This window comes from Coregonus clupeaformis, unplaced genomic scaffold, assembly GCF_020615455.1.
Source record: "Coregonus clupeaformis isolate EN_2021a unplaced genomic scaffold, ASM2061545v1 scaf2087, whole genome shotgun sequence".
Taxonomy (NCBI): domain Eukaryota; kingdom Metazoa; phylum Chordata; class Actinopteri; order Salmoniformes; family Salmonidae; genus Coregonus; species Coregonus clupeaformis.
The window spans coordinates 23,016-50,822 of NW_025535541.1; the positions used below are offsets into that span (position 1 = coordinate 23,016).

The 27,807-nt window shown below is 41.8% G+C and overlaps 1 long non-coding RNA gene across 1 annotated transcript; it reads left to right on the forward strand.

Annotated features, from left to right (window-relative positions):
- On the forward strand, nucleotides 1-27,807 carry LOC123488239. Its single transcript, XR_006659978.1, has 3 exons — nucleotides 1-93; nucleotides 17,803-17,806; nucleotides 27,748-27,807. It is a non-coding gene; the product is annotated as an uncharacterized LOC123488239 (long non-coding RNA).

Below are 27,807 nucleotides of genomic sequence, written 5' to 3' on the forward strand. Positions count from 1 at the left end.
TCTACCATCCAACTCACCATGATCAACCCCGTCTACCATCCAGCTCACCATATTTTGAAATGACATGATATTGTTTGGCAGAATGAACACAGTGTAGTGAATATTTTCCCAAACTGCATTAAATCAAATCAAATCAAATTTTATTGGTCACATGCTCGAATACAACAGGTGCAGACATTACAGTGAAATGCTTACTTACAGCCCTTAACCAACAGTGCATTTATTTTTAACAAAAAAGTAAAAAATAAAACAACAACAAAAAAAAGTGTTGAGAAAAAAAGAGCAGAAGTAAAATAAAGTGACAGTAGGGAGGCTATATATACAGGGGGGTACCGTTGCAGAGTCAATGTGCGGGGGGCACCGGCTAGTTGAGGTAGTTGAGGTAATATGTACATGTGGGTAGAGTTAAAGTGACTATGCATAAATACTTAACAGAGTAACAGCAGCGTAAAAAGGATGGGGTGGGGGGCAGTGCAAATAGTCCAGGTAGCCATGATTAGTTGTTCAGGAGTCTTATGGCTTGGGGGTAGAAGCTGTTGAGAAGTCTTTTGGACCTAGACTTTGCACTCGGTACACAGCTGCCGTGCGGTAGCAGAGAGAACAGTCTATGACTAGGGTGGCTGGAGTTTTTGACAATTTTGAGGGCCTTCCTCTGACACCGCCTGGTATAGAGGTCCTGGATGGCAGGAAGCTTTGCCCCAGTGATGTACTGGGCCGTACGCACTACCCTCTGTAGTGCCTTGCGGTCGGAGGCCAAGCAGTTGCCATACCAGGCGGTGATGCAACCAGTCAGGATGCTCTCGATGGTGCAGCTGTAGAATTTTTTGAGGATCTGAGGACCCATGCCAAATCTTTTTAGTCTCCTGAGGGGGAATAGGCTTTGTCGTGCCCTCTTCACGACTGTCTTGGTGTGTTTGGACCATGATAGTTCGTTGGTGATGTGGACACCAAGGAACTTGAAGCTCTCAACCTGTTCCACTACAGCCCCGTCGATGAGAATGGGGGCGTGCTCAGTCCTCTTTTTTTCCTGTAGTCCACAATCATCTCCTTTGTCTTGGTCACGTTGAGGGAGAGGTTGTTGTCCTGGCACCACACGGCCAGATCTCTGACCTCCTCCCTATAGGCTGTCTCATCGTTGTCGGTGATCAGGCCTACCACTGTTGTGTCGTCGGCAAACTTAATGATGGTGTTGGAGTCGTGCCTGGCCATGCAGTCATGGGTGAACAGAGAGTACAGGAGGGGACTGAGCACACACCCCTGAGGGGCCCCCGTGTTGTGGATCAGTGTGGCAGATGTGTTGTTACCTACCCTTACCACCTGGGGCGGCCCGTCAGGAAGTCCAGGATCCAGTTGCAGAGGGAGGTGTTTAGTCCCAGGATCCTTTGCTTAGTGATGAGCTTAGAGGGCACTATGGTGTTGAATGCTGAGCTGTAGTCAATGAATAGCATTCTCACGTAGGTGTTCCTCTTGTCCAGGTGGGAAAGGGCAGTGTGGAGTGCAATAGAGATTGCATCATCTGTGGATCTGTTGGGGCGGTAAGCAAATTGGAGTGGGTCTAGGGTTTCTGGGATAATGCTGTTGAGTCAGCAGATGACGTACAATCCAAAACATCAGCTTTCTTTTGACCATTTTGTGTATATTAACATCAGGGTTTTAAACACAGTCTGTATGCTTACTATTTATTAAATGTCATATATATGTTGTTAGTCAGCTGGCTTGTTAAGATAGCATTAGCGTAGTGCTAGGCTAATTAACTAGCCAGCCAACTAACGTCCACAACCATGAGCTCAATAAGCTACTGCTACGCACTAAAGAAGAGGTCTGCTGGTCGGAGAAAGAAGCTCTGGGGCTGAACATTGTCGTGAAAGAGGAAGAGGAGGATATCACAGTGAAAGGGGAGGAGGGGGAGATGACTGTCACAGTGAAAGGGGAGGAGGGGGAGATGACTGTCACAGTGAAAGGAGAGGAGGGGGAGATGACTGTCACAGTGAAAGGAGAGGAGGGGTAGATGACTGTCACAGTGAAAGGAGGGTGACTGGCCTTTTTAACTATCCCAAAGCCTAGGACCAAGAGGCATGGAGAGGCAGCCTTTAGAACGAAACTGTGGCATTTTTTTAAATAGATCTTAAAACACCTTTTTAGTGGTGCTTTTCCTCAGGGTGCTTTTTAGTCGTGCATTTTTTATTGTAATTCTTTAGTTTTTTATCCTCTTATATTTGTGTAGTAAATATTTATTTTTATTTTTATTGTTTTTATTAGTTTTTTTCCTGTGAAGCACATTGTGTTCCATTCCATGTCTGAAATGTGCTGTATAAATAAAGCTTGATTCGATTCTCTATGGTGTTATTAGATTGACCTGGCCAAGGCTTTCGACTCTGTCAACCACCGCATTCTTATTGGCAGACTAAATAGCCTTGGTTTCTCAAATGACTGCCTCGCCTGGTTCACCAACTACTTCTCAGATAGAGTTCAATGTGTCAAATCGGAGGGCCTGTTGTCTGGACCTATGGCAGTCTCTATGGGGGTGCCACAGGGTTCAATTCTTGGGCCGACTCTTTTCTCTGTGTATATCAATGACGTCGCTCTTGCTGCTGGTGACTCTCAGATCCACCTCTACGCAGACGACACCATTTTGTATACATCTGGCCCTTCATTGGACACTGTGTTAACAAACCTCCAAACGAGCTTCAATTCCATACAACACTCCTTCAGTAGCCTCCAACTGCTCTTAAACACCAGTAAAACTAAATGCATGCTCTTCAACCCGACACGCTGCTTGCACCCGCCCACCGACTAGAATCACTACTTCGACGGGTCTGACCTAGAGTATGTGGACAACTACAAATACCTAGGTGTCTGGTTAGACTGTAAACTCTCCTTCCAGACTCACATTAAGAATCTCCAATCCAAAGTTAAATCTAGAATCGGTTTCCTATTTCGCAACAAAGCCTCCTTCACTCATGCTGCCAAACATGCCCTCAGTAAAACTGACTATCCTACCGATCCTTGACTTCGGCGATGTCATTTACAAAATAGCCTCCAACACTCTACTCAGCAAATTGGATGTAGTCTATCACAGTGCCATCCGTTTTGTCTCCAAAGCCCCATATAATACCCACCACTGTGACCTGTACGCTCTTGTTGGCTGGTCCTCACTACATATTCGTCGCCAAACCCACTGGCTCCAGGCCATCTATAAATCACTGCTAGGCAAATCCCCGCCTTATCTTAGCTCATTGGTCACCATAGCAACACCCACCCGTAGTCTGCGCTCCAGCGGGTATATCTCACTGGTCATCCCCAAAGCCAACACCTCCTTTGGCTGCAATTCCTTCCAGTTCTCTGCTGCCAATGACTGGAACAAATTGCAAAAATCTCTGAAGCTGGAGACACTTATCTCCCTCACTAACTTTAAGCATCAGTTGTCAGAGCACCTTACCGATCACTGCACCTGTACACAGCCCATCTGAAATTAGCCCGCCCAACTACCTCATCCCTATATTGTTATCTATTTTGCTCATTTGTACCCCAGTATCTCTATTTGCACATCATCTCTTGCACATCTATCATTCCAGTGTTAATACTAATTGTAATTATTTTGCACTATAGCCTATTTTATTGCCTACCTCCATAACTTGCTAAATTTGCACACTGTATATTATATGTATTTCTGTTGTATTTTTGACTTTGTTTTGTTTTACCCCATATGTAACTCTGTGTTTGTTTTTATCGCACTGCTATGCTTTATCTTGGCCAGGTCGCAGTTGTAAATGAGAACTTGTTCTCAACTGGTTTACCTGGTTAAATAAAGGTGAAATAAAAAAAAAAATAATCCCTAATATTTAGGCCTATAAGGTAAGATAGACTGATATGATTGAAATTTACATTTACATTTTAGTCATTTAGCAGACGCTCTTATCCAGAAGCGACTTAGTTTTAGTGAGTGCATACATTTTTTAATTTTTTATCATACTGGTCCCCCGACTGATATGTTTGAAATCTCTATGGTGTTATTGAATTTAAACAAGGCACTCAACCCCGTGGATTATTGTGAACAACTAATAGCTGTTCTCTAACATGACGTGAAGAGGAGTGAATAACGCAGTACTTTGTTTGTTTAAATAAGTATAGGGATAATTTACTACAACAATAGCAACTAAATAGCCGCTAAATACTGTATATACAGTGCCTTCAGAAAGTATTTATACCCCTTCCACTTTTTCATATTTTGTTGTTACAACCCTGAATTTAAAATGGATTAAATTGAGATTCATTTAGTCACTTGCATACACACAATACCCCAAAATGTCAAAGTGGAATCATGTTTTTCGAACAAATTAATTAAAAATGAAAAGCTGAAATGTCTTGAGTTAATAAGAATTCAACCTATTTGTTATGACAAGCCTAAGAAAGTTCAGGAGTAAAAATCTTCTCAACAAGTCACATAATAAGTTGCATGGACTCACTCTGTGTGCAATAATAGTGTTTAACATGATTTTTGAATGACTACCTCATCTCCGTACCCCAGACATACTGTACAATTATCTATACGGTCCCTCAGTCGAGCAGTGAATTTCAAACACAGATTCAACCACAAAGACCAGGGAAGTTTTCCAATGCCTCGGAAAGAAGGGCACCTATGGGTAGACGACATTGGATGTTCCTTCATTCATTACACTTTGGATGGTGTATCAATATACCCAGCCTCTACAAAGATAGAGACATCCTTCCTAACTCAGTTGCCGGAGAGGAAGGAAACCGCTCAGGGATTTCACCATGAGGCTAATGCTGACTTTTAAACAGTTACAGAGTTTAATGGCTGTGATAGGAGAAAACTGAGAATGGATCAACAACATTGTAGTTACTCCACAATACTAACCTAAATAACAGAGTGAAAAGAAGGAAGCCTGTACATAATAAAAATATTCCAAAACATGCATCCTGTTTGCAACAAGGAACTAAAGTAATAATGCAAAAAAATGTGGCAAAGCAATTAACTTTTTGTCCTGAATACAAAGTGTTATGTTAGGGCAAATCCAATCCAACACATTTCTGAGTACCACTCTTCAAATGTTCAAGCTTAGTGGTGGCTGCATCATGTTATGGGTATGCTTGTAATCGTTAAGGACTGGGGAGTTTTTCAGGATAAAAATAAATGGAATGAAGCTAAGCACAGGCAAAATCCTAGAGGAAAACCTGGTTCAGTCTGCTTTCCACCAGACACTGTGAGATGCATTCACCTTTCAGCAGGACAATAACCTAAAACACAAGGCCAAATCTACGCTGGAGTTGCTTACCAAGAAGATAATGAATGTTCCTGAGTGGCCGAGTTACAGTTTTGACTTAAATCTACTTGATAATCTATGGCAAGACCTGAGAATGGTTGTCTAGCAGTGGAGGCTCCTCTGAGTAGGAAAGGGATGAGAGCATCCTCCTCAGTGAATTTCATAAAAATAAAAATGGTAAAACATTGAAAAAGTTATCCTTTTTAGATAAAACTATACTGAATATATTCACCTGTCACCAAATAATTGATTGAAACACACTGTTGTGCAATGAAGGTCTCAACAGCACTCTGTACGATAGCACAACTCCCTTCCATAAACTTACACAGTAATTATGACAACTTCGGAGGAAGTCCTCCAACCTATCAGAGCTCTTGCAGCATGAACTGACATGTTGTCCACCCAATCAAAGGATCATCTAGTACTGAAAGCACAAGCTACAGCTAGCTAGCTAGCTAGCACTGCAGTGCATAAAATGTAGTGAGTAGTTGACTCAAAGAGAGATAAAGACAATAGTTTAGCAGTTTTCAACAAACTAATTTATTCAAAAATGAAGGAGAAGGAAGAGAGAGAGAATTCATCATTTCTTTTCACTTTCAGAGTCACTTACTTAGCTAGCAAATGCAGCTGGCTAGTTTAGTTACTCAAACAGAGTGATGCTATGTTAGCTAGCTGGCTAGTTTAGTTACTCAAACACCCTGCTCAAACAGAGTGATGCTATGTTAGCTAGCTGGCTAGTTTAGTTACTCAAACACCCGGCTCAAACAGAGGGATGCTATGTTAGCTAGCTGGATAGTTTAGTTACTCAAACACCCTGCTCCAACAGAGGGATGCTATGTTAGCTAGCTGGCTAGTTTTGTTACTCAAACACCCGGCTCAAACATATAAACATATCTGAATTTGTCCATTAGAAACTCTTGTTTGCAACTGTTGGACAAATGATTACACCGTAGATAAGCTAATTGCAGGCAATAGTGTGCAAGGGTGGTATTGAATGTGTCACTGTCCATATGTCACCTACGTTGTAAACTTTCATTCATAGACTAGGTTGTAGCAACCTCATGATGGGTATAGGGAAAATTTAAGTATCATGTAGTAGCCTAAACCTATCGATGTTGACATTGAACTGGGTGAATGGGATATGAATGACAGTCATCCAACATGCTGTCAAATCAAAACTTTGAAATAACACATGGAATCATGTAGTAACCAAAAAAGTGTTAAACAATTCAAAACATGTTTTATATTTGAGATTCTTCAAAATAGCCACCCTTTGCCTTGATGACAGCTTTGCACACTCTTGCCATTCTCTCTACCAGCTTCACCTGGAATGCTTTTCCAACAGTCTTGAAGGAGTTCCCACATATGCTGAGCACTTGTTGGCTGCTTTTCCTTCACTCTGCGGGTCCAACTCATCCAAAACCATCTCAATTTGGTTTAGGTCGGGGATTGTGGAGGCCAGGTCATCTGATGCAGCACTACATCACATTTACATTTCAGTCATCTTATCCAGAGTTACAATGTTTATTTTTATTTATTTTATGTTTTTATACTGGGCCAATTGTATAAATCCCTGCCGGCCATTCCCTCCCCTACCCTGGGCCAATTGTGCGCCGCCTCATGGGTCTTCCGGTCGCGGCCGGCTACGACAGAGCCTGGATTCGAACCAGGATCTCTAGTGTGGCACTGCTAGCACTTAGACCACTGCGCCACTCGGGAGACTCCTTCTTGGTAACATAGCTATAGTATCTGAAAATTATGCCTTTGTTAATGTTTTCATGAAGAAATGGAATGTGTTTATGTTAGTATCCAGAGGGAAGGTTTTAGGTGTAACGCCACATCCAGTAGACCGGAAGTGTCTTGGAGACTGGGGATTGGCCAGAAGAGGTCAGCTTCATTGTTATAAATAGGGGGTTAGGCGAGGAAGACGTCAGAACGGCCAAGCAATTGGGGAGCCGTTTTCCGGGTGTCATGTCACCTGTCATTTATGCTGTAAACCTCGTGATTTTATTAAAAGCCTCTAACACGATGCAGCATAAAAACGGACTCTTTGTTGACGGCAATAATTGCCACCACTCATCATATACGACATAATGGCGCCCAACGTGGGGCTGGGTTTGCGTCTCTTCTGTGTTTCAGTCAACCGACAGGCTAACTCTCTCTGAGGCATGGCCGAAAAAAGGGTGAGTGTTCTTACCGCTTCGGAGTTGGTTAGATTGGATATGACTTGTGTACACTGAAGAGATGTTCCATTATGACCTGGCCTCGGTGGTGTTATTGCTGGTCGACTGGAGTCTGCTAAAATTTATTCCATCGGAAACGGCAGTTAATTGGAATGTAGAGCATTAAACGGTAGGATTTAAGTATTGAAAGTGTATATTCCATTGGTAACGGGTGACAATGGATTGGTAGAGAATAAATGTTGGAAGACGTCTGCATAGTTAGGGGCACCGTGAATACGGAAAAGACCTCGGACCGAGCGATTCTTTAGGAATGGGCCATAAAATCCTTGCAACGCGTTAGGTGGTGTAAGGTTAATTCTGGGAATTATTAAGCTGGACGAATTATATGCATGTTATATACTCATCGTATGGTTGACGAACTATAATGCATGGGGTAACCTCTCTATGATTATTCAGAACTTACGGCAACAAAAAGTTAGACGGAGATAATTGCGATGATGATGATTTGTACGGTGCGGGTGTTCATTTGTATAGCTAGTAGGCCGCAGTTAGCTGGAGGCTAGGGCTAATGCTTGATTGTTTCAGGCCACGTGGTACATCGTTGCTAAGGCTAATTTTGTAAGGCTAAAGTGTGAATCATGCTACATTCTACATGGTGGCTGAGGTGGATGCTAATGCTACATGCTAATTGTGCTTTTGTGTCGCAGTGTACCTTAGGCTAAGCTAAATGCTAATGCTACATGCTAATTGTGTTACGTGCTACATGCTAACGGATATCCTTAGAGATTCCATTGCGATGGATTAAAGTCTCTTAAACTTGTCACTGTCTGTAAGTCAGGTTGTATGTTTTGTGAGCGCTGTTAAATGTTGTTTGACTAGGAGGGAGACGGAAGGTACAGCTGGACTGTTATCCGTTTAGTGGAGGTGAAACGTGTTTTTGATTGGATGTGCGCATGCGCTGGGATTTTCGGGCTAAAACTACAACATGTGGTTATGTGCTAAGCCTACAAAACACGGCATTATGGGTAAGGGTCATAGGTCCCATTTGGGGGGTCTGAAGGGAAAATAGCCACCGAATGAGAGATTTTTGGAAAGAATCTCCTAGGTGTTAAACGGCTGTTATTCGAACGTGAAACTATTTGTTGAGATGTAGTAAATTTATAAATTAAATATAGGATAACGGATTATAATAGATTGAATTAAATTAAATTAAATGACGGATGAAAATAAAATTTAAAATGTTTTTTTGAGCGATCTATAATTCGGTCCTGAGTTAAAGTCTTAGAGCGAATGTAAAACGGACGAATATTGAATGTGGATAACTTGGTTAATTGCATAAACTGCTGAAATCTTGTCTGTTTCTAGGTTTTTTGAAATATGAGAGGAACATGGAACGAGAGGAGAGAGAGAGAGGAGGGGCTGACGTGTGCGTCACGTGACAAGGTGTGACGAGGCAGACGAGAGGATCAGATCAGGCTAGTACACAAAATCATCCTAACAAAATATGTGATGTTATGACAATTTTACATAGGCTTGGCAAATACTATTTCATTAAAAATTGCATTTTGGAGGCTCTGTGTATCACTGGGGTTTGATGGGAATTGGAGTATTGAAGGGTTGTAAGGTTAGAAGGCTTTGTTTATGGGTATTTTAGTCTGAAGATGACTAACTTGCATTTACTTGCAGTTGATGGGTTGTGGTTAGATAGCCAACACTAATTGATAAATTGGTAATATAGGAATAAAAAATTGGTTTTAAATTATTCATAATTTTTAATTGAGTTTTTAATTGGTTTTTATTTTTAATTAAAGGGTTTTTGAATAAGGCATTTAATTGATTTTTTTTTTTGGGGGGTTCTTAGGGTTATATTAATAATTTAAGGGGGAAGCCATAGGCTATACAGTCTAAAATAACATAGTTCACAATAAAGGAATATAAAGAGGCTTGATATAGGGAAAATTGATTAAAATAGTCATTTTTAATCAAAGTAGGGTTAGAGAGTAGTGTTAGAAAGACTAATGGCAGATGTTAGTACACCTTTTCACATACTGGATTAAGCAAAAGACACCCACCTTACGAGAAGAAAAGTACAGCTTAGGGGTGTTTATCCTCAGCTTTCAGTGATCATCTAGCATGGTGATTATGGCATCAGAGATGAAGACGAATACAAGCAGAAACGGACTTGATGAAGATGAATTCAAAACTCCAGAAGGAAGGAAAACCGGGGATGTCTGGGAACTTAAAGAAGATGAGGATGATGAAGATGAGAGTGATTTGAGAGAGGGTCATGGGTGGATATGACTCTGTGATCAGAAGGAAGTTGGCAAGAGAGAAACGAAGAAGGATACACGAGATTTGATCTCTGATGAAAGTTGAACGAAGAAGGGGACAAGAGATTCGAGTTCTGATGAAGAAAGCGATGAAGATTTGGAGATTAAAGGGCTACCGACGTTAAGGCTAATCTAAAGATGGTGCTGGCTAAAGCTAAAACTGGCGAGTGTAGAGAGTATAGAGATATTGTTATCCACGTCGGCACCAACGATGTTAGGATGAAACAGTCAGAGGTCACCAAGTGCAACATAGCTTCAGCGTGTAAATCAGCTAGAAAGATGTGTCGGCATCGAGTAATTGTCTCTGGCCCCCTCCCAGTTAGGGGAAGTGACGAAGCTCTACAGCAGAGTCTCAGCACTTAATCGCTGGTTGAAAACTGTTTTCTGCCCCTCCCAAAAGATAACATTTGTGGATAATTGGCCCTCTTTCTGGGACTCACCCACAAACAGGACCAAGCCTGACCTGCTGAGGAGTGACGGACTCCATCCTAGCTGGAGGGGTGCTCTCCTCTTATCTACCAACATAGATAGGGGCTCTAACTCCTCTAGCCCCACAGTGAAATAGGTGCAGGCCAGGCAGCAGGCTGTTAGCCAACCTGCCAGCTTAGTGGAGTCTGCCAATAGCACAGTCAGTGTAGTCAGCTCAGCCATACCCATTGAGACTGTGTCTGTGCCTCGATCTAGGTTGGGCAAAACTAAACATGGCGGGTGTTCACCCTAGCAATCTTATTAGGATAAAGACCTCCTCCATTCCTGCCATTATTGAAAGAGATCGTGATACCTCACATCTCAAAATAGGGTTACTTAATGTTAGATCCCTCACTTCAAAGGCAGTCATAGTCAATGAACTAATCACTGATCATAATCTTGATGTGATTGGCCTGACTGAAACATGGCTTAAGCCTGATGAATTTGCTGTGTTAAATGAGGCCTCACCTCCTGGTTACACTAGTGACCATATTCCTCGTGCATCCCGCAAAGGCGGAGGTGTTGCTAACATTTACGATAGCAAATTTCAATTTACAAAAAAAAAATGGCGTTTTCATCTTTTGAGCTTCTAGTCATGAAATCTATGCAGCCTACTCAATCACTTTTTATAGCTACTGTTTACAGGCCTCCTGGGCCATATACAGCGTTCCCTCTCTGAGTTTCCTGAATTCCTATCAGACCTTGTAGTCATAGCAGATCATATTCTAATTTTTGGTGATTTTAATATTCACATGGAGAAGTCCACAGACCCACTCCAAAAGTCTTTCGGAGCCATTATCGACTCAGTGGGTTTTGTCCAACATGTCTCTGGACCTACTCACTGCCACAGTCATACTCTGGACCTAGTTTTGTACCATGGAATAAATGTTGTAGATCTTAATGTTTTTTCCACAAAATCCTGGACTATCGGACCACCATTTTATTACGTTTGCAATCGCAACAAATAATCTGCTCAGACCCCAACCAAGGAGCATCAAAAGTCGTGCTATAAATTCTCAGACAACACAAAAATTCATTGATGCCCTTCCAGACTCCTTCTGCCTACCCAAGGACGTCAGAGGACAAAAATCAGTTAACCACTTAACTGAGGAACTCAATTTAACCTTGCGCAATACCCTAGATGCAGTTGCACAAAAAAAAAAAAAAAACATTTGTCATAAGAAACTAGCTCCCTGGTATACAGAAAATACCCGAGCTTTGAAGCAAGCTTCCAGGAAATTGGAACGGAAATGGCGCCACACCAAACTGGAAGTCTTCCGACTAGCTTGGAAAGACAGTACCGTGCAGTACCGAAGAGCCCTCACTGCTGCTCGATCATCCTACTTTTCCAACTTAATCGAGGAAAATAAGAACAATCCAAAATTTCTTTTTGATACTGTTGCAAAGCTAACTAAAAAGCAGCATTCCCCAAGAGAGGATGGCTTTCACTTCAGCAGTGATAAATTCATGAACTTCTTTGAGGAAAAGATCATGACCATTAGAAAGCAAATTACGGACTCCTCTTTGAATCTGCGTATTCCTCCAGGGCTTAGCTGTCCTGGATCTGCACAGCTCTGCGAGGGCCTGGGATTGGAGAGACACTTAAGTGTTTTAGTACTATATCTCTTGACACAATGATGAAAATAATCATGGCCTCTAAACCTTCAAGCTGCATACTGGATCCTATTCCTACTAAACTGCTGAAGGAGCTGCTTCCTGTGCTTGGCCCTCCTATGTTGAACATAATAAACAGCTCTCTATCCACCGGATGTGTACCAAACTCACTAAAAGTGGCAGTGATAAAGCCTCTCTTGAAAAAGCCAAACCTTGACCCGGAAAATATAAAAAACTATCGGCCTATATCGAATCTTCCATTCCTCTCAAAAATTTTAGAAAAAGCTGTTGCGCAGCAACCTCACTGCCTTTCTGAAGACAAACAATGTATACGAAATGCTTCAGTCTGGTTTTAGACCCCATCATAGCACTGAGACTGCACTTGTGAAGGTGGTAAATGACCTTTTAATGGCGTCAGACCGAGGCTCTGCATCTGTCCTCGTGCTACTAGACCTTAGTGCTGCCTTTGACACCATCGATCACCACATTCTTTTGGAGAGACTGGAAACCCAAATTGGTCTACACGGACAAGTTCTGGCCTGGTTTAGATCCTACCTGTCGGAAAGATATCAGTTTGTCTCTGTGAATGGTCTGTCCTCCGACAAATCAACTGTACATTTCGGTGTTCCTCAAGGTTCCGTTTTAGGACCACTATTGTTTTCACTATATATTTTACCTCTTGGGGATGTTATTCGAAAACATAATGTTAACTTTCACTGCTATGCGGATGACACACAGCTGTACATTTCAATGAAGCATGGTGAAGCCCCAAAATTGCCCTCGCTAGAAGCCTGTGTTTCAGACATAAGGAAGTGGATGGCTGAAAACTTTTTACTTTTAAACTCGGACAAAACAGAGATGCTTGTTCTAGGTCCCAAGAAACAAAGAGATCTTCTGTTAAATCTGACAATTAATCTTGATGGTTGTAAAGTCGTCTCAAATAAAACTGTGAAGGACCTAGGCGTTACTCTTGACCCTGATCTCTCTTTTGACGAACATATCAAGACTGTTTCAAGGACAGCTTTTTTCCATCTACGTAACATTGCAAAAATCAGAAATTTTCTGTCCAAAAATGATGCAGAAAAATTAATCCATGCATTTGTTACTTCTAGGTTAGACTACTGCAATGCTTCTATTTTCCGGCTACCCGGATAAAGCACTAAATAAACTTCAGTTAGTGCTAAATACGGCTGCTAGAATCCTGACTAGAACCAAGAAATTTGATCATATTACTCCAGTGCTAGCTTCCCTACACTGGCTTCCTGTTAAGGCAAGGGCTGATTTCAAGGTTTTACTGTTAACCTATAAAGCGTTACATGGGCTTGCTCCTACCTATCTTTCCGAGTTGGTCCTGCCGTACATACCAATACGTACGCTACGGTCACAAGACGCAGGCCTCCTAATTGTCCCTAGAATTTCTAAGCAAACAGCGGGAGGCAGGGCTTTCTCCTATAGATCTCCATTTTTATGGAACAGTCTGCCTACCCATGTGAGAGACGCAGACTCGGTCTCAACCTTTAAGTCTTTACTGAAGACTTATCTCTTCAGTAGGTCATATGATTGAGTGTAGTCTGGCCCAGGAGTGTGAAGGTGAACGGAAAGGCTGGAGCAACGAACAGCCCTTGCTGTCTCTGCCAGGCCGGTTCCCCTCTCCACTGGGGTTCTCTGCCTCTAACCCTGTTGCAGGGGCTGAGTCACTGGCTTGCTGGTGCTCTTTCATGCCGTCCCTGGGAGGGGTGCGTCACTTGAGTGGGTTGAGTTACTGACGTGATCTTCCTGTCTGGGTTGGCGCCCCCCTTGGTTTGTGCTGTGGTGGAGACCTCTGTGGGCTATACTCGGCCTTGTCTCAGGATTGTAAGTTGGTGGTTGGGGATATCCCTCTAGTGGTGCGGGGGGCTGTGCTTTGGCGGAGTGGGTGGGGTTATATCCTTCCTGTTTGGCCCTGTCCGGGGTTTCTTCGGATGGGGGCCACAGTGTCTCCGGACCGCTCCTGTCTCAGCCTCCAGTATTTATGCTGCAGTAGTTTATGTGTCGGGGGGCTGGGGTTAGTTGGTTATACCTGGAGTACTTCTCCTGTCTTATCCAGTGTCCTGTGTGAATTTAAGTATGCTCTCTCTAATTCTCTCGTTCTCTCTTTCTCTCTGAGAACCTGAGCCCTAGGACCAAACGTCAGGACTACCGGGCATGATGACACCTTGCTGTCCCCAGTCCGCCTGGCCTTGCTGCTATTCCAGTTTCAACTGTTCTGCCTGCGGTTATGGAACCCCTACCTGTCCCAGACCTGCTGTTTTCAACTCTTAATGATCGGCTATGAAAAGCCAACTGAGATTTATTCCTGATTATTATTTGACCATGCTTGTCACTTATGAACATTTTTGAACATCTTGGCATGGTTCTGTTATAATCTCCACCCGGCACAGCCAGAAGAGGACTGGCCACCCCTCATAGCCTGGTTCCTCTCTAGGTTTCTTCCTAGGTTTTGCCTTTCTAGGGGAGTTTTTCCTAGCCACCGTGCTTCTACACCTGCATTACTAGCTGTTTGGGGTTTTAGGCTGGGTTTCTGTACAGCACTTCGAGATATTAGCTGATGTAAGAAGGGCTATATAAAATAAAATTGATTGATTGATTGATAAAGGTGCTTTATTTTCAAGAGGAGTTTGTCCTACAAGGACAGACACAGAATTGACGAGAAGAAAAGTAAGAAGATGATGGAAGATGATATTTCGAGGACAGAACTTAGAACTAAGGTTGAAGAATACTGATATGTCAACGACGAGAAGGAACAGGACCAAGAAAACCTGCTGAGAAAATAATCCCAAGAGTTGGAGAAGGAGAAAATAAGTTTTGGTTATGAAGAATCAGAATGAACCAAATCAACAATCACGGGTTACAGCTTCAACTGAACAATATCAAATGCAATTGTACCAGCCAAGGGGGGTACCAGATGTTCCATATCCACAATCAGTTTCTGGACAGACACAGAATGAGAGGAAGAGGATGAGAAGACTTAGGAGGAGGAAGATTTCGGCTACACTTCCAGCAACTCTCAGACTTTACCTGGGATGGAAATGCGCCAGGAGAAAACAACAGAGGAAGATGAAGGAGCAAGTGAAGATCACCTGTTCTAGAAGAGATGGAGGGGGGTGTCCGCTGAGAGAATCGATTAGAGAAGAAGAGAAAATAGCTAACAATTGAAGTAAAAACAACCGACCATTGGAAGTGATAGTGAATAGGGGAAAACTTATCTGTGTTCAGCCTAAAGAGGTTAAACATCTCACTAATTGATAACTAATTAGGATAGTGATTTGAGGTAGTAAAACAGTTACTTACTCTTAAGGTACTAATATTAGAAGATGCTGTTATGGCAGTGTTGGGAAGAGATGCATGGTTTGAATTGAATTGTACAATAAAATGTACACTAGACGACTGTCTATTAGACGATCTGTCTGGGAAAATAAAGTTAAAAGGGGGTGACTATTATTCTGGGTTACATTCTTACACTAAGGGATTTCAGGCTAGGCTAAAAGGTGTTTAGTCGTTTTGCCAAGTCTGTGTGTAATGAGTCAGAAGCAGGTGGGGAACTTTCCCAATCACATATTCTACAAATTTGGTGGTAAGGGATTTTGTGAAAATCAGGGGAACAGGTTTTAAAGGTTATGAGAGAAAAGATCAGATTAAAATAAGTTAGGAGTAGATTAGGGTTGAAGGAACTCTGAGACAGTAAGCTAAGTTTCAAAGTTAGTAGTAAGACAGAGAGAGAACAGGGATGAAGGACATTTTAAAGTTTGGTGGGAAGATATGGTAGGAGTTTAGATCTGATAGGGGCAAATGCATTGAGAAAGTATGTGTTGCTGAATGATAAGAGAAGATTGAGGGTGATTGAGTATCTATATTTACAGTTCCCAGCAGGGAGATCAAGGTAATTATGGGTGTATTTTGTGTAATCAAAAGTTTGAAAGTCAGGGATTTAGAGAAAGGACTGAGATTTGGGGAAAAAGTGACACTAGTGGTGATAGATGGAAGGACAAGCAAAGACAACTTTTATATTGGGGGAAAAACTAGGAGTAACTAAGGACATTCACACTTCAGTCTATTATAACAACAGTGAGAAGCAAGTTAACTCTTTCAACATTGATAGGTATTAAAGTCATAAATATATCGCATTTGATTATAAGGGAACCAATACAGCACCAATTTTAGGGGGAAACATACTTATTAGGGTTTAGGATGGGGACGTTTCTCCCATATGGAGAGATAATTATGGAGAATAAGTATTGTTATCAGGACCAGGAGTAAAAGGAGGTATAGTTTAGAAGAGGGTTAGGAGTGACTGTTCACTTATGTTGCGTAATGTTACAGAGAAAGGTCAGGGAGAATATTTGTATACTTATCTAGTGCAAGCATTAGAAGTTGTTCCGGTTAGGAATTATTGGTTAAAGGGCTATGTAATTCATAAAGTAACGCTTATAATGGAAGAGTTAAGGTTTGTAGCCTCCACAGTCACCAAAGGAGTTCAGGAAGAGTAGATTACAGTCACTCCAACAGTAGATAAGACACAGAGGATAATGGGAATGGGAACTTTTGCACTAGAAGTAATTAGGGTTGATACAGCAGCTAAATCAACTACTTTAATGGTAACTTTGGAAGGGATTAGTGATACGATGGCAATAGCAAAAGAGGGAGTATGACATCGACAACAACTTTTCTGAAATTAAATGGGGGATTGTAGACTCATGGGTTGTGTTACGGATGGAGAGTGCTGTCAATGATAGTACGAATGGGGTTAAAATAGGAGAACAGATAGTAGTAGAGAGAATATAGATTCATCATGGAGGACAGGATGAGGTCTTTGATTTTGATGACAGACAGGGAGAGGTATCTGATCAGTACCGCTCGTTCTTCTGTTGTGGAAATTAGAGATAGATTAACTCATTCTGTAAGATCAGTGAGGAATCTTGAAGGTCCATGTCTGTTGAGGATTCCAGCACCAGACATGTTAGACGGTCGCGCGGCCTCTATCAGGTGTGGTTCAGTCTTATGATTTGTCATAACTGTGGTATCAGCAACAGTCATTGACAGATAGAATAATGTCGTTGTCAGAACAGTGGTTTAAGCCTAGGGTTAGGTGGAATTGGGTTAAGTGAATTAATATGGGAATTGTTAAATGGGAAAGGAAAAGCAGGTAACAACAGAATCCTGAAGTATTCAGGTGAAACATTGAGGGCTAAAAAGTTGTTTTATTCTAATAAAACATATGAGGTAAGGGGTGTGTTTATGGGAAGATCAGATTGGGATGTTATATGATAACTTTGGATAAGCATGACCTTAAGGGTAGTAATGAGAAATATGTTACTTTTTAGGTAGCAGGTAGTAAGAAAAGCAGGACTTTGATGGTTAAACAATTAGCTTTTGACTGACAATGTGACTATGGAGAATTTTAGAGATATTTGGTGGGTTTGTGATGATAAAATATATATTCTTACATTATGAATGGACAGGATTTGGTTACATGTCAACGTTGAAGCTTCCATATGAGGCTTTTACTATTAAAAGAGGAGTAGCACCGAACACAGATCAATTTGAAACTAGAGTTCAAAATAGGATGAAAAGCGACATGTCATAGGCTTCAAGCCTATCATTGAAGAATAAGTCTAAGGGAGAAGGGGGGACTTTATTCATGGTATGGTGTAACATTTGGGAAGATCATATTGATAAATATTAGTTATACTTTGAGTCCAGATAGTTCAGATAATATTGGGGTTATAGAGGCATTGAAGGAAATAAGGGATGCATTTGGAAGACTTGGTTGCAAGATCAATTAGGCCAGTAGGGGCAGTGATGGGTCAGATTTTAGTTTCAGCTTTGATAACACTGTGATGTTTGTAATTTGTTACTGACCTTTGAGAAAGTTATGATATGGAGATAGGTTGGAGAGTGATGCCTGGAGACAACACTCAGATGCAGGTGTTGACTGTTCCTGATCTGGATAAAGATGGACACGTGGAACTGATGGATAAATATCATTTTTTTTTTTTTTTATGAGTTGATTATTTTTCGATTTTTTCCAATATTGGGGTGATTTTGATATGATTTATGAATCAAAGGGGGGGAATAGGTTTATGTGATTCATACATCATTTATATATCATTTTTTTAAATTCTTAGGTGAAATTGAGGTTTAATTTGAAAGTGTTTGTTTTGCAAAAGATACTGTTTGGTTGTTTCTTTTCTTTTCATTCCAGACGCATTTGGGGGAACATGTGGAGATTGAAATACTCAAACAAAGACAATATGAAGGGACAATATGACTGGAGGAGATGAAACAAGGAGGGTGTGGCTGATTCCATCATCAACAAGTCCATTGGAAGAGGACACTACAGGGAGATGAAGTGTAGTGGACTACATTCCAGTGTTTGCAATGAAATATAGACATGTGTAATACATAATTGTGTAATAGTCTCAGGGATTAATTTTTGTAGAATGATGTTTGATGTAATTGGATACATGGGAGGATCTTAGATGTTTTTGTTTATTTCGTGAATGTTTAGGGACAGAGAGGCTAGGAAGGGGAGAGTTTCATTGTACGGTCCTATGGGTTGACCAGCCGTACAATGGATGTTTATGGATAGGAGTTTGTTTGCAGGGGCTTACATGTGTATTTAATTGCATCATAGTTTCAAAATGCATTTACATGGTTAATGAGTTATCTGGAGTACCGACGGTGGTTGCCTGGGGCAGAGGGACCGTGAGAGAATTTTACTGTCTTGATTGATATGGATGGATGGCTGCCAGACAGTTTTTCGCTCTTACACTCCATAGAGATTTCTTCATATGTCATAGTAATGTATTCACACTTCATAAACAGGTATTTCATAGAAAGGTATTTACACTCTAGAGGAGAATGGTTTTGGTTTAATGTTAAAGATACTCAATAAGATAAATTGTTACTAGTCATAATCCTATTCTGTTTGTTTTCGAGACGTTTAGTTCGTCTCGAAAGGGGGAATATAGTATCTGAAAATTATGCCTTTGTTAATGTTTTCATGAAGAAATGGAATGTGTTTATGTTAGTATCCAGAGGGAAGGTTTTAGGTGTAACGCCACATCCAGTAGACCGGAAGTGTCTTGGAGACTGGGGATTGGCCAGAAGAGGTCAGCTTCATTGTTATAAATAGGGGGTTAGGCGAGGAAGACGTCAGAACGGCCATAGCAATTGGGGAGCCGTTTTCCGGGTGTCATGTCACCTGTCATTTATGCTGTAAACCTCGTGATTTTATTAAAAGCCTCTAACACGATGCAGCATAAAACGGACTCTTTGTTGACGGCAATAATTGCCACCACTCATCATATACGACATAGCCCTTACATAGCCTGGAGGTGTGTTGGGTCATTGTCCTGTTGAAAAACAAATGATACTCCCACTAAGTTCAAACCAGATGGGATGGCGTATCGCTGCAGAATGCTGTGGTAGCCATGCTGGTTAAGTGTGCCTTGAATTCTAAATAAATCACAGACAGTGTCACCAGCAAAGCACCCCCACACCATAACACCTCCTCCTCCATGCTTTACGGTGGGAAATAAACATGCGATCATCCGTTCACCCACAACGCGTCTCACAAAGAGACGGTGGCTGGAACCAAAAATCTCCAATTTGGACTCCAGACCAAAGGACAAATTTCCACCGGTCTAATGTCCATTTCTTGTGTTTCTTGGCCCAAGCAAGTCTCTTCTTCTTATTGGTGGCCTTTAGTAGTGGTTTCTTTGCAGCAGTTCGACCATGAAGGACTGATTCACACAGTCCCCTCTGAACAGTTGATGTTGAGGTGTGTCTGTGACTTGAACTCTGAAGCATTTATTTGGGCTGCAATTTCTGAGGCTGGTAACTCTAATGAACTTATCCTCTGCAGCAGAGGTAACTGGGTTTTCCATTCCTGTGGCGGTCCTCATGAGAGCCAGTTTCATCATAGAGCTTGATGGTTTTTTGCGACTGCACTTTTAAGAAACTTTCAAAGTTCTTGAAATGAGTGACTGATCTTCATGTCTTAAAGTAATGATGGACTGTTGTTTCTCTTTGCTTATGTGAGCTGTTCTTGCCATAATATGAACTTGGTCTTTTACCAAATAGGGCTGTCTTCTGTATACCCCCCTTACCTTGTCACAACACAACTGATTGAATCAAACGCATTAAGAAGGAAAGAAATTCCACAAATTAACTTTTAAGAAGGCACACCTGTTTATTGAAATGCATTCCAGGTGACTTCCTCATGAAGCTGGTTGAGAGAATGTCAAGAGTGTGCAAAGCTGTCTTCAAGGCAAAGGGTGGCTATTTGAAGAATCACAAATATTTTTTTCGACCTCAGGAAGAGTAGCTGCTGCCTTGCGAGCAGCTAATGGGGATCCTAATGAATACAAATACTTTTTTGGTTACTACATGACTCCATATGTGTTATTTCATAGTTTTGATGTCTTCACTATTATTCTACAATGTAGAGCATATAAAAAATTAAGAAAAACCCTTGAATGAGTAGGTGTTCTAAAACTTTTGACCGGTAGTGTATGTAAATGAGATTTTTCTTTATTTAATTTAAATAGATTTATGCACAACAGCATTCTATCCAAGCTTGGAGAGAGCACGAGGAGGGTTCATGTCATGCAGGTTCAGGTAGCAGCTACAGGACAGTTGTATATTATTTTTTAAAATCTATTAGTAGCTGATTAGTATACATGGAACATTTATTTTAAAATCTGCAATGTTTGAATGTCCAGTTTTAATTACTGAACAATAAATGACATTATTACCACCAGCCAGCAGGCTATAAAATTGCAGCATTACGACACCGTGTATAGATTTCGTGAAATGTTAGGCCCCGTGTAGTTCAGTTGGTAGAGCATGTCGTTTGCAACACCAGGGTTGTGGGTTCGATTCCCACGGGGGCCAGTATGAAAAAATAAATAGCGTCTGCTAAATGACTAAAATGTTTAACATGAGAAAATGACGACCAAATAGAGACCTACCAATTAGCTAAAGCAAAGCTTTACATTCTCTTGCACCACAGGAACCCTATCATCGATTAATTAGGCATGCAGCCGCATAGACATGTCTCTATTTCAGCACGATGTACAGCGATCGGTTTGTGAGTGGATATCTGGCTGAAACATTCAATGTTATTTTATATATAGAGGCCCAAAGTCCAACCTTGCGGGGTCCAGAGAAACTGCGTTAACTTTAGAAAATGAGTTACTAAAAGCAGAAGGCTTCCTAAGACTGGAGTATTATTTGTATGTTGGCCGAATCCCAACGTTTAAGTTGAACGGAAGTGAAGGCGGAGCCTGGCTCTTTTTTCTTGTGACTTTACGCTCCGTGCAGAGTAGAACACCAGACAACATGATTGAACAAAGGAGGAATGTTAAAATTATATCGGACTGTAACTTTTGAAAATGAGCTAAGCAGACTACTGCTGTATTATTATTTGTATGTTGGCGGAAGTCCTATTTTTCATTCGAACGGAAGTGAAGGTGGAGTTACATGTTCTCTATTCTCCATTTTGTCTTTAGGCAGAGAGTCGCATGTTGAAATATAACGTCTCGGTCCTCTACCTCCCTGATCTAAAAGGTCCGTAGACTAGAGATACACATCTAGTTAACTTCGCCTGAACTCTGCAATCGACCATAAACACACGTTTCTACAATGAATCAGGTGAGTTTAGATTAATTTAATCATTTTTATAACGTGTCTTCGTGGCCTACTTTCTGCTTTTACACTGCGCGCATTTAATGGTCCTTGACTTTTGGAAAATCATTTGTGTAGTTTAGCTGGTTACTCGTAGGCAGGCCCGGCGGCAGGATGAACTCGGCAAGGGAGCATCAGAAATGACTAAGGGGGCACAACTATTTTCGCTTGCTAATAACACAGGATCGATAATAATCGATAGTACAATTACACACAATGTATTTGCAGCCACGCACGGCTGTCTTGCAGCAAGAATACAGGCTACTGCACCGCTTTACAAACATGGACAATCCATAAATAGCAAGTCATGACAATGCTACACAGTTACATGCACAATACCGAACAATCCAATGCAAAACAGTTGCTAATTACCGTAATAACACTAACTCATGCCAATACAATGCATTTCCAATCGCGGAAAGCAAACAATAATGCACTACCAATGACTTATCGGTACAATGCAGCTAGTTGGAGCTTGCCAGTTGGCTGTAGGCTACTCCACTAGCAGCTTGCCAGTTGGCTGTAGGCTACTCCACTAGCAGCTTACCAGTTGGCTCTAGGCTACTCCACTAGCATCTTGCCAGTTGGCTGTAGGCTACTCCACTAGCAGCTTGCCAGTTGGCTGTAGGCTACTCCACTAGCAGCTTGCCAGTTGGCTGTAGGCTACTCCACTAGCAGCTTGCCAGTTGGCTGTAGGCTACTCCACTAGCAGCTTGCCAGTTGGCTGTAGGCTACTCCACTAGCAGCTTACCAGTTGGCTGTAGGCTACTCCACTAGCAGCTTGCCAGTTGGCTGTAGGCTACTCCACTAGCAGCTTGCTAAAAACTGTAAGCAAGCTAGCCTTTTAGCTTCCCACAGATTTAGATGTGGCTTAGTGTTGTAGGTTACGGTCTTGCTGAAAGGTGAGTTCCTCTCCCAGTGTCTGGTGTAAAGCAGACTGAAGCAGTCTTTCCTCTAGGATCTCCCGTTTCGTTTCATCCTGTAAAACTCCCCAGTCTTTGACGATGTCAAGCATTTCCTTACCATGATGCAGCCATCACCATGCTTGAAAATAAGGAGGCAGTTACTCAGTGATATTATGTTGGATTTTACCCAAACTTAAGGCTTTGCATTTAGGCCCAAAAAGTGAATTCATTTGCCCTGTTAATTCTTTAGCAGTATTACTTTAGTGCCTTGTTGCAAACAAGATCTGGAATATTTATATTCTCCTTTCACTTTGTCATTATTGTGAATAGTCACATGTACAGGGTTGCAGGTGGTCACTGTGGTCTAAGGCACTGCATCGCACTGCGTCGTCCAGGGTAGGGGAGGGAATGGCCGGCAGGGATGTAGCTCAGAGCATGTCGTTTGCAACGGCAGGGTTGTGGGTTCGATTCCCATGGGGGGGCCAGTATGAAAAACTAGTCACATGTACAGTGTTGCAGGTAATTATTGTGAATAGTCACATGTACAGGGTTGCAGGTGGTCATTATTGGGGATTATTGTGAATAGTCACATATACAGGGTTGCATTTAGTCATTATTGGGGATTATTGCGAATAGTCAAATGTACAGGGTTGCAGGTAGTCATTATTGGGGATTATTGTGAATAGTCAAATTTACAGGGTTAAAGGTGGTCGTTATTGTGAATAGTCACATGTACAGGGTTGCAGGTGGTCATTATTGGGGATTATTGTGAATAGTCACATGTACAGGGTTGCAGGTGGTCATTATTGTGGATTATTGTGAATAGTCACATGTACAGGGTTGCAAGTGGTCATTATTGTGGATTATTGTTAATAGTCACATGTACAGGGTTGCAGGTAGTCATTATTGGGGATTATTGTGTATAGTCACATGTATAGGGTTGCAGGTGGTCATTATTGGGGATTATTGTGAACATCTTTGACGTGTCTGGGTGGCTTAATACACCATACACAACATCATTATTAACAGAGGACGGGTTAGTCATTCATGTCACACAATTACTATTTTAGTTATTGTTTTGTATTTGTTTGTACAAATTTGTAGAATTTTGTTTTTACTTATAAAAATTATAATCAAATCTATTTCAATCCCACTTTTTAAAGCAACAAAATGTGAAAAAAGTTATAGTTGGTGTAGACTTTCCATAGGAACTGCATAGCCTAATAATATTTAGGAAGTTAATTTCCTTGGGAAGATAACTGCCGTGCTTCTCCATCCATTCATATATAGACTACTCTATTTAATTGAGACCAAACACTCACCTAATCTGGCACGCCCAACTAGGAGAGGAGAGGTATGGCTGCTGAACTAGGAGAGGTATGGCTGCTGAACTAGGACAGGAGAGGTATGGCTGCTGAACTAGGAACGGGAGAGGTATGGCTGCTGAACTAGGACGGGAGAGGTATGGCTGCTGAACTAGGACAGGAGAGGTATGGCTGCTGAACTAGGAGAGAGAGGCTGCTGAACTAGGAGAGGAGAGGAGAGGTATGGCTGCTGAACTAGGAGAGGAGAGGTATGGCTGCTGAACTAGGACGGGGAGAAGTATGGCTGCTGAACAAGGACGGGGAGAGGTATGGCTGCTGAACTAGGACGGGAGAGGTATGGCTGCTGAACTAGGACAGGAGAGGTATGGCTGCTGAACTAGGAGAGGAGAGGTATGGCTGCTGAACTAGGACGGGAGAGGTATGGCTGCTGAACTAGGACGGGAGAGGTATGGCTGCTGAACTAGGAGAGGAGAGATATGGCTGCTGAACTAGGACAGGAGAGGTATGGCTGCTGAACTAGGACAGGAGAGGTATGGCTGCTGAACTAGGACAGGAGAGGTATGGCTGCTGAACTAGGAGAGGAGAGGTATGGCTGCTGAACTAGGACAGGAGAGGTATGGCTGCTGAACTAGGACAGGAGAGGTATGGCTGCTGAACTAGCAGAGGAGAGGCTGCTGAACTAGGACAGGAGAGGTATGGCTGCTGAACTAGGAGAGGAGAGGAGAGGTATGGCTGCTGAACTTGAAACAGCAAGAAAGATGAGCGGTCCGTTGCACTTTCTCTTGACCTACGTTTTGCACGTAGGATATAGCCTGTCTTTTAGGAGCGGGAATATTTTCAGTCAGAGACAAATAAATGGATAATTAATATATATTGAGAAGGAGAAGACTCAACGCTCGATCCCCATGTTGCGCCTTTTGCTTTATATTGATAATCACATTTTGGGATTTCACCTCGACTCACGTTGGTTGAGTCGTCCCCAACTTATTTCTATTAACAGACACTGTAGTAAACTATAGCCTAATTATATTTAAGTGAATTTCCTTGGAAAGATAACTGCCATGTCATTTATTCTCCCATTCATAGGTAGCCTGGTAGGCTAGTGTGTGAATAATTTGACAGAGGTGCTTTTAGTACAATAGCTAGGCTAACGCATACACAGCAGAAAGACACCGTTTCCAAATAATCTGTGGGACAAGTATATTTATCACAACGTTTTCTGTCTGACCACCCTTAACATGAAAAATACGGACCGCGCTGCAATGATCTCTGTCGGAGCCCGCAGCCCTCTACCTCCAAACATCTTTGTTGTACCATTTGAAAGTGGAAAGAAATATATACAGTACCAGTCAAAAGTTTGGACACACCTACTCATTCAAGGGTTTTTCTTTATTTGTACGTTGTATAATAATAGTGAAGATATCAAAACTATGAAATAACACATATGGAATGATGTAGTAACCAAGAAAGTGTTAAACAGATCAAAATATGTGATGTTTGAGATTCTTCAAATAGCCACCCTTTGCCTTGAAGACAGATTTGCACACTTGGCATTCTCTCAACCAGCTTCATGAGGTAGTCACCTGGAATATATTCTGATTTGTTTAACACTTTGTTGGTTAGAACATTATTCCATATGTGTTATTTCATAGTTTGGATGTTATTACATTTTCGTACATTTGTCAGCCAAAACATGACACCCACCCTTTTTTTATGTGTTCTATCGCAAACTGTCATCAACATGAAGCTTTCCAACGTAACATCAACTATCCAATCAAAGCCACATTGACAATTTGAAATTATCACATCAATTACAAAAAATTACAATTTAATATATTTCAATCCCACTTTGTAACGTAATAAAATGTGAAAAAGGTTCAAGGGAGGGCAGACGTTCTAAAGGCAATGTATTATATTAGGTTAACATTTCAAAATAGTCTGATGCATATCTTGTAGATCAGATCAAATAGCCTGTAGATCAGATCAAGGAACGCTGTCTATACTTCCATCCCTTTTGTTATTGGCTGATTCCATCGCCAGAAATGCCCAATAATATTCCTGGAATTCTCACATAGAAACGTAATTGGGGTCTAAAATAAAAATAAGCTAAATCAATTTGCCCTTTTTCCCGAAATGTCCTATTGGTCTGAAGTGTAAGATATTGGTTTCTCCAGTGGGAGCCCCGGGTTCATATCGTGCGTGTTACATACAGTTACAATATTTTAGCGCTGCAAATCTGCGTAGCAAGCAAACAGACAATGTGTATTATTTTTAACATGCTGTGAAAGTAGTACTCACTTTTAGGAATGGGTAATCGTTTACAAGTTACAAGCTATATCATAAACCCATCGTTGTTCAACGGACCGGAATGAAGAAGCAGAGTTTGGAGAATTTTTTTGGGGTGTCCATTAAGTCTTAAACAGCAAGGGGCATTGTTTCCACTCCTAACCGTCGCTCTCTCACTAGAAGGGGCTTATCATCTGGGAAGGCTAACCAACATCATGATGCTGACGAGGCAGAGACGAGTCTCTCCCAGATCAGAACACCTCAAGAAACACCAGCATAGACTTACAGGGAAGAAACCTCACCGCTGCTTTGACTGTGGAAAGAGTTTCACCTCTTCAGCAGGACTTAAAACACACCAGAGAATACACACAGGAGAGAAGCCTTTTGGTTGTGATCAGTGTGGGGAAGAGATTCACTCAGTCAGGAAGCCTGGCTGGACACAAGAGAATACACACAGGAGAGAAACCTTACAGCTGTGATCAATGTGGGAAGAGTTTTCCTAGATCAGACCAGCTTGTAATACACCAGAGAACACACACTGGAGAGAAGCCTTACCACTGCAACTGTGGGAAGAGTTTTGCTCAATCGGGAAATCTGATAAAGCACCAGCGCATACACACAGGAGAGAAATCTTACAGCTGTGATCAATGTGGGAAGAGTTTTCCTAGGTCAGACAAGCTGGTAATACACCAGAGAACACACACTGGAGAGAAGCCTTACCACTGTTCTGACTGTGGAATGAGCTTAGCCACTTCACAAGGACTTCTACTACACAAGAGAACACACACTGGGGAGAAACCTTATAGCTGTGATCAATGTGGGAGGAGATTCACTCATTCAGGAAGCCTGGCTGAACACAAGATAATACACACAGGAGAGAAACCTTTTGGTTGTGATCAGTGTGGGAAGAGATTCACTCGGTCAGGAAGCCTGGCTTTATACAAGAGAAAACACCACACTGTTGGGTAACCTTTCTACTTTTGTTAGCTCAATCCAGTTAATGGTAGACTAGTGTACACGCACCGGTGAGAAGCGCTACAGGGTGAGTTTTGTCACCTCAAGCTTTCTTAATGTGGCCTTCCTTAGTGTAATTTGATGTACTGTCAACAAGGGGTCCACCCTCTGAAAACTGTAACTATCCATTATTTCCAGATTTCTATTAATTGCAATGTGAGTGAAATAGTCTGTGTTTGAATGGTGTGGGCGTACGTACCCCAACAACAGAATGGTGTGGGTGTTTCCCAACAACAGGATTGGTCAGCTCAGAGAAAGCAGGGGCGGTAGCTCCTCCCCGTCTCTCTGCAAGTCTATCGTTAGGGTTAAGGCAAGGGTCCGTTTAACATGTTGACTAGTTGGGATGTGGTCAGAAAAGTCCCTTAAGTCGCTGCCGTCCCACAGTCTGTTGACAGATGCTATGATACCAATTAGTATGTTCACCAGAGATTACAGAAATGTTGGCAGGTAGATTTCTTTGGTTTGCTTAGCAAGCAAGCTAGAGGGATCTGAAGACTGATAACAATGTCTGAGTACAATTCACCATCACCATGATCAACCCCATCTCACCATCCAGCTCACCTTATTTTGAAATGACATGATATTGTTTGGCAGAATGAACAGTGTAGTGAATATTTTCCCAAACTGCGTTACCCACTCCAGTCAGCAGATGACGATGTGAGTCTTTC